The 8,315-nt window shown below is 40.1% G+C and overlaps 1 pseudogene; it reads left to right on the top strand.

Annotated features, from left to right (window-relative positions):
- The first annotated feature begins 406 nt into the window (after nucleotides 1-406).
- On the top strand, nucleotides 407-7,905 carry LOC134362526 (protein phosphatase 1 regulatory subunit 12B-like; annotated as a pseudogene).
- The last annotated feature ends 410 nt before the right edge of the window (nucleotides 7,906-8,315 follow it).

Below are 8,315 nucleotides of genomic sequence, written 5' to 3'. Positions count from 1 at the left end.
GAGCTAACTGGTCAGCCCCTTGTTTTGAGTGTGTTTTTCAGGCAATAGTCACAGATTTGCATTGATTAATTCCCATCCATTGTAACACGGTTGACTAATAGGTACTCAACAAATGCTATGTCCTTCTCTGGACATCTTTGGTTCTGTGCCTCACCAGCTGATGAATAACCATCTTCAAAATTTGTTTTTGTTTTTTCTTTGATGGCTGTTCAGTTTGGGGATCTGAACCTGTGACCTTGGGGTTGCAAGGCTGCGCTCTAACCAACTGAGCTAACCAGCCACCCTAGCCATCTTCAAACTTTGAAAATGCAGCAAATGGAGCAATTCAGTGCCACAAATGTTTTTGAGCATCTGATATGTGTAGAGTACTGTGTTAAGACTTGGACAATCATTAGAGTTGACGCTAATGCGGCAAGCGGAGCACCTTTGGCACTGGCAGGGCTCGCTGACGAACAGGAGCCCGCGGAACGACGGGGTGTGGGGCGACAAACGCAGTGTGGGAGCCCCAGGGTCCACTTCGAGGACGGAGCTGTCTTCCTGGCCGCCTGCTCTAGCCGGGACACTGATGAGGTGAAAAAGCTTCTGGCAAGAGGTGCCGACATCACAACGGTCAACATGGACGGCTTGAGAGCCCTGCACCAGCCAATGCGTACGGAACACAGAGACGTCCAGCAAGGGAGTTAGAAGCTCCATAGAGTCCACACACCCTGTGGGGGGGCCGCTGCCTTGTGATACAGCAGCAGGTAGGCTTCACTGCCACCACCCAGCTACATCCCAAGCACAGCCTAGCGCACACAAAGCAGGGAGACATACTGCAGGGGAAGGGGAAGCTCTGCAGAGACAACACGCTCTGCAGTGCCTCGGCACATCCCAGCAGCCTGGGCCAGAGCGCACCGAACAGGGAGAAATCCAGCACGGGAGGTGGACACTCAGCAGAGACCACACACCCTGTGGTACTGCCCCGTGATCCAGCAGCCTGGCAGAGTCCAAGCTGACCAGAGAGGTGGCTCCCGGGAGAGGCCCAAGACTCGAGGCAACCACACATGCAAGGCACTAGTGTCCAACTGAGCAGTGACTGAGGTAGCCATACCAAATTGGCAACCACAGCAACATCTTAGTCAGTCAATAGTGTCAAACCTGTGGACTGTGAAAACCCCTGCCACAATGAATAAACATCAAAGAAAAGATACCAGAAATACAAAAAAAATCAAGAAAGTACACCACCAAAGGATAATAACTCTCAAGCTCTAGATCTTATAGAACAAGAAGCCCTTGAAATGACTGACAAGGAATTTCGAGTGATAATTCTAAAGAAACTGAGTGAGATACAAGAAAACTCAGCTAGATATCATGATGAAATGAGGAAAAGTATACAGGAACTGAAAGAGGAACTGTACAAGGAAATCAATGCCCTGGAAAAAAATGTAGCAGAACTTGCCGAACTGAAGAAGTTATTCAGCAAAATAAAAAACACAATGGAGAGTTTAACCAGCAGGCTTGTGGAAGTTGGAGAGAGAACCTCTGAACTTGAAGATGGGCTGTTTGAAATAACACAAGCAGACAAAAAAAAAAAAAAAAGAAAGAAAAAAGAATCAAAGGCATTGAAGAAAATCTGAGAGAGATATCAGACAACCTTAAGCGCTCAAATATCCGAGTCATGGGTATTCCAGAAGGGGAGGAAAAAGGAGATTGCATTGAAAACATATTCAACAAAATAGTGGCAGAAAACTTCCCAGGTATACGAAAAATCACAGATCTTCAGATCCAGGAAGCTCAACGATCTCCAAACGTATTCAACCCAAAAAGGTCTTCTCCAAGACATGTTATAGTCAAATTGGCAAAAATCAAAGACAAAGAGAGAATCTTAAAAGCTGCAAGAGAGAAGCGTGAAATCACCTACAAGGGAGCCCCAATCAGGCTAACATCAGACTTTTCATCACAAACCCTAAAAGCTAGAAAGGAATGGGATGATATATTCAAAATACTAAAAGACAGAGATTGTCAGCCAAGAATACTCAACCCTGCAAGGCTATCCTTCCAAAATGAAGGGCAAATAGTATATTTCTCAGACAAACAAAAACTGCGGGAGTTCACCACCACACGACCACCCTTACAAGAAATTCTCAAGGGAGTACTGGGTTTGGTTCCTGAAAAATAACTACCACTGCCATAAAAACCCAAGAAAAATCAAAACCCACTAGTATAATAAAAATGGCATTCATGAAGAGAAAACAAACAGAAACACTATCTACAACCTAAGGAACCAACAAACACAGAAACCAAACAGTAAATCAGAGAGCAATGAACAAAAGACACCTAAGACAACCAAACAATAATAAATAAAATGCAACACCTTTCAATAACAACTCTTAACATAAAAGGCTTAAATTCGCCAATCAAAAGACTGGCTGACTGGATTAAAAAGGAGGACCCAACTATATGCTGCCTTCAAGAGACCCACCTCACCCATAAAGACTCACACAGACGATGAGTGAAAGGATGGAAAAAGATTTTCCATGCAAACAGAAAAGAAAAACGAGCTGGAGTAGCTATTCTTATATCTGACAAAATAGACTTTAAACTAAAAACCATAAAAAGAGACAATGTGGGACACTACATAATGATAAAAGGACTGATCCATCAAGAAGACGTAACAATCATAAATATGTACACACTCAGTGTTGGAGCAGCCAGATTCATAAAACAAACACTATTAGACCTAAAGAAGGAAATAGACACTAATACCATAATAGCAGGAGACCTGAACACACCACTGTCAATATTGGACAGAACATTTAGGCAAAGAATCAGTAGAGAAACAGAAGATGTAAACAATACTCTAGACCAATTGGACTTGGCAGATATCTACAGAACATTCCATCCAACAACCTCAGAATATTCATTCTTCTCATCAGTACGTGGATCATTCTCCAGGATAGATCACATATTAGGTCACAAATCAAGTCTCAATAAATTCAAAAAAATTGGAATTATCCCATGTATTTTCTCAGACCACAATGGATTAAAACTAGAAATCAATAACAAATGAAATTCTGGAAACTATACAAACACATGGAAATTAAACAGCATTCTACTTAATGACATATGGGTCCAAGAAGAAATCAAGCAGGAAATCAAAACATTTATTGAAACTAATGAAAATAATGATACATCATACCAAAACCTGTGGGATACTGCAAAAGCAGTACTAAGGGGGAAATTTATTGCATTAAATGCTCACCTCAGAAGAATGGAAAGATGGCAAGTGAACAACCTAACACTTCACCTTAAAGAACTAGAAAAACAAGAACAATCCAAACCTAAAGTTAGCAGACGGAAAGAAATCATTAAGATCAGAGCAGAACTTAATGAAATTGAAACCCAAAAAACAATACAAAGATCTATGAATCAAAAAGTTGGGGGGTTTTTTGTTGTTTTTTTTTAAAGATGACAGGTAAGGGAATCTCAACCCTTGGCTTGGTGTTGTCAGCACCACGCTCAGCCAGTGAGCAAACCAGCCATCCCTATATGGGATCCGTACCTGTGGCCTTGGTGTTATCAGCACCACACTCTCCCAAGTGAGCCATGGGCTGGCCTAAAAAGTTGGTTTTTTGAAAAGATAAATAAAATTGACAGACCATTAGCATGGCTAACAAAAAACAGAAGAGAGAAGATTCAAATAACAAAAATTAGAAATGAAAAAAGTGATATTACAACTGATTCAGCTAAAATACAAGGAATCATTCAAGACTACTATAAACAACTATACGCCCACAAATTTGAAAATCTGGAGGAAATGGATAAATTTCTGGACACACACAAGCTCCCAAAACTGAGCCATGAAGATGTAGAAAATTTGAACAGACCAATAACAATAAAGGAGATTGAAGCTGTTATCAGAAAGCTCCCAACAAAGAAAAGCCCAGGACCAGATGGATTCACAGCAGAATTTTACCAAACATTCAAAGAGGAATTGACACCAATTCTTTCCAAACTATTCCAAAAGATTGAAACAGACGCAAATCTCCCAAACTCATTCTACGAAGCAAACATCATCCTGATACCAAAACCAGGTAAAGATATAACCGAAAAGGAAAACTACAGGCCAATATCCTTGATGAATATAGATGCAAAAATCCTCACTGAAATACTAGCAAACAGAATACAGCAACACATACGTAAAATTATTCACCACGGTCAAGTGGGATTCATCCCAGTAATGCAAGGTTGGTTCAACATATGCAGATCAATGAATGTGATACACCATATTAATAAAATCAAACACAAGGACCATATGATCATCTCTATAGATGCTGAAAAAGCATTTGATAAAATTCAACATTCATTCATGACAAAGACCCTCTATAAGTTAGGTATAGATGGAAAGTATCTCAACATAATCAAAGCCATATATGATAAAACCACTGCCAATATCATCCTGAATGGAGAAAAGCTAAAAGCTTTTCCTTTAAGAACAGGACCTAGACAAGGATGCCCACTCTCACCACTCCTATTCAACATAGTCTTGGAAGTACTAGCCAGAGCAATCAGAGAAGAGAAGGAAATAAAGGGCATCCAGATTGGAAAAGATGAAGTCAAACTGTCCCTGTTTGCAGATGACATGATCCTATATATCGAATAGCCTAAAGCCTCTACAAAAAACCTCTTGGAGTTGATAAATGATTTCAGCACAGTAGCAGGATACAAAATCAACACACAAAAATCAGTAGCATTTCTATTCTCCAATAGTGAACATGCAGAACGAGAAATCAAGAAAGCCTGCCCATTTACAATAGCCACCAAAAAAATAAAATACTTAGGAATTGAGTTAACCAAGGATGTGAAAAATCTCTATCATGAGAACTACAAACCACTGCTGAGAGAAATTAGAGAGGATACAAGAAGATGGAAAGATATCCCATGCTCTTGGATTGGAAGAATCAACATAGTGAAAATGTCCATACCACCCAAAGTGATATACAAATTCAATGCAATCCCCATCAAAATTCCAAAGACATTTTTCTCAGAAATGGAAAGAACTATCCAGACATTTATATGGAATAACAAAAGACCACGCATAGCCAAAGCAACGCTGAGCAAAAAAAATAAAACTGGAGGCATAACACTACCTGACTTTATACTACAAAGCTATAATAACCCAAACAGTATGGTACTGGCATAAAAACAGACACACTGATCAATGGAATAGAATAGAGAATCCAGAAATCAACCCACACACCTACAGACAACTGATCTTTGACAAAGGCACCAAACCTATACACTGGGGAAGAGATTGCCTCTTCAGCAAATGGTGCTGGGAGAACTGGATATCAATATGCAGGAGAATGAAACTAGACCCACACCTTTCACTGTACACTAAAGTCAACTCAAAATGGATTAAAGAATTAAATATACACCCTGAAACAATAAAACTTCTTAAAGAAAATATAGGAGAAACACTTCAGGAAATAGGACTGAACACAGATTTCATGAATACGACCCCAAAAGCACAGGCAACCAAAGGAAAAATAAACAAATGGGATTATATCAAACTAAAGAGCTTCTGCACAGCAAAAGAAACAACAGAGTTAAAAGACAACCAACAGAGTGGGAGAAAATATTTGCAAAATATACATCTGACAAAGGATTAATATCCAGAATATATAAGGAACTCAAACAACTTTACAAGAAAAAAACAAGCAACCCAATTAAAAAATGGGCAAAAGAGCTAAGTAGGCATTTCTCTAAGGAAGATATACAAATGGCCAACAGATATATGAAAAATGCTCAACATCACTGAGCATTCAGGAAATGCAAATCAAAGCTACACTGAGATACCATCTCACCTCAGTTAGGATGGCTAAAATCCAAAAGACTCTGAACGATCAATGCTGGCGAGGTTGCGGGGGAAAAAGGAACTCTCATACATTGTTGGTGGGACTGCAAAATGGTGCAGCCTCTATGGAAAATGGTATGGAGGTTCCTCAAACAATTGCAGATAGATCTACCATACGACCCAGCTATCCCACTGCTGGGAATATACCCAGAGGAATGGAAATCATCAAGTCGAAAGTATACCTGTTCCCCAATGTTCATCACAGCACTCTTTACAATAGCCAAGAGTTGGAACCAGCCCAAATGTCCATCATCGGATGAGTGGATACGGAAAATGTGATATATCTACACAATGGAATACTGCTCAGCTATAAAAACGAATGAAATAGTGCCATTTGCAACAACATGGATGGACCTTGAGAGAATTATATTAAGTGAAACAAGTCAGGCACAGAAAGAGAAATACGACATGTTCTCACTTATTGGTGGGAGCTAAAAATTAATATATAAATTCACACACACACACACACACACACACACACACAAACCGGGGGCGGGGGGGAGAAGATATAACAACCACAAGTACTTGAAGTTGATACGACAAGCAAACGGAGAGGACATCGGTGGGGGAGGGGGGAGGGAGGTTTTGGTGATGGGCAACAATAATCAGCCACAATGTATATCTTTTTTAAAAAAAGTCTTTGCATGGGGTATTCGAATTGTTTGTCATCCAAGTGCTTTCTTGCTTCTTTAAGTTACTTTTGACTGAGAAGAAAAATAAATAAAATTTAAAAAAAAAAAAAGAAAGTTTGGAGTCAGCTCGTTTATAAAATAGTGATTTCTTCAGTTAAGCGAAGTATTTCCACAATGTAATACTGCATACGCTTCCCTTGACAAATAAAAACAACTTCCATGAATCGTGACATTTAAAAATTACTTTAAATAAAAACTATTTGGAAAACTTCTTTAGAAAAGAGAACCCTCCTCCGAACAACAGCAAGCTAGAAACTGAGCTCTGCCATCACCTCCCCCCCAACCCCTGTTGCTCTTAGCACTCCGTGTACACATTTGTATGGCACAATAGAGCCCTGCAGCAGTTCTCAGCCCCGGCCACACACTGGGATCACCTGGGGAGCTTTAAAAAATAATACTGATGCCTGGATTCCAGCCCCAGAGATTCTTATTTAATTGGTCTGAGGTACGTCCTGGGCATCAGTATTTTTTAAAGCTGCATTTCTGGTGGTTCAAATGTACAGCCACGATTTGGAACTACTGGTCTGCTAGCTCCTTAAAGAGTTGCACCTGGGACCAGGGATTAAACTACAGACTCAAAATATAGCAAGTTGTTTCTACTGACTAAATCTGATTCCCCAACAGCTACCTATACTTTTCCTTCATAGGATTTAAAGAGTGTGTGTGTGCGTGCATGTGATGTTGCTTGAGTAATGTCAATCTTCCTGTTGGAATAGAAGCTTCATGAGGGCAAGGCATCTGTGTATCAAGGCAGTATAGCATCATGGTTAAGAACACAACTTCTAGAGTCAGTCAATCTTTGTTGGAATCCCAATTCTATCACTTGTTAGCTGTTCAACCTTGGGTAAATTTCTTAACCACGTGTCTCAGTTTCCTCTGCTACAAAATGGGATTGTCACAAAATTAAGGTGATTGTGAGAATTATATGAGGTGTGTGGTGGTTTTAAGGTATGTCTGCATAAAGTCAAGGCTTGGGATTCCCATACTGGGCAGCCACTAAAATAAAATAAAATATATCTGCAAATTCTTCAGCACTCTTCACTCCAAAATATGGAGCTGATTTTCTCTTTCCTTGAGTATGGGCGGACTTAGCAACTAGCAAATAGAACATGACAGAAGTAATAGTGTCTAGAGATTAGGACATAAAAGACATTGTGGCTTTGGATCACTTTCTGGGGGAAGTCAGCCTTGTTGTGAGGACACTCAATTAGCCTATGGAGAGGCCCATTTGGTAAGGAACTGAGGTTTCTGTCAACAGCCCTGCGAGGGAGTCATCTTGGAAGTGGATCCTTCAGCCCCAGCGAAGCATTCAGATGACTGCAGTCCCTGCTGACATCCTGATGGCAACCTCCTGAGAGACCCTGAACCAGAACCAACCAGCTCAGTCACTCTGGAATCCCTTACCCACAGAACCTGAGATAATTAATGCTTTCGTTAAGCCATTACATTTTAGTGTGCTTTGTTACCCAGTAATAGATAACTATAGATAACTAATACGAGATGATAATGTAAAAGCAGTTAAAACATATATAGGCTGCCCAGTTAGCTCACTTTATTAGAACATGGTGCTGATAAAACAAAGGTCATGGGTTCAGATCTCTGTACCAGCCAGCACACACACACACACACACACACACACACACACAACATATGTAGTAAACACTCAATAAATGTTGATCATTGCTGTTGCTGCTATGTTCTCCTTTATATCTTTAGCAACTAGCACT

This window comes from Cynocephalus volans, chromosome 14 (genome assembly GCF_027409185.1).
Source record: "Cynocephalus volans isolate mCynVol1 chromosome 14, mCynVol1.pri, whole genome shotgun sequence".
Taxonomy (NCBI): Eukaryota; Metazoa; Chordata; class Mammalia; order Dermoptera; family Cynocephalidae; genus Cynocephalus; species Cynocephalus volans.
This window is presented reverse-complemented; position numbering and strand designations above follow the sequence as displayed.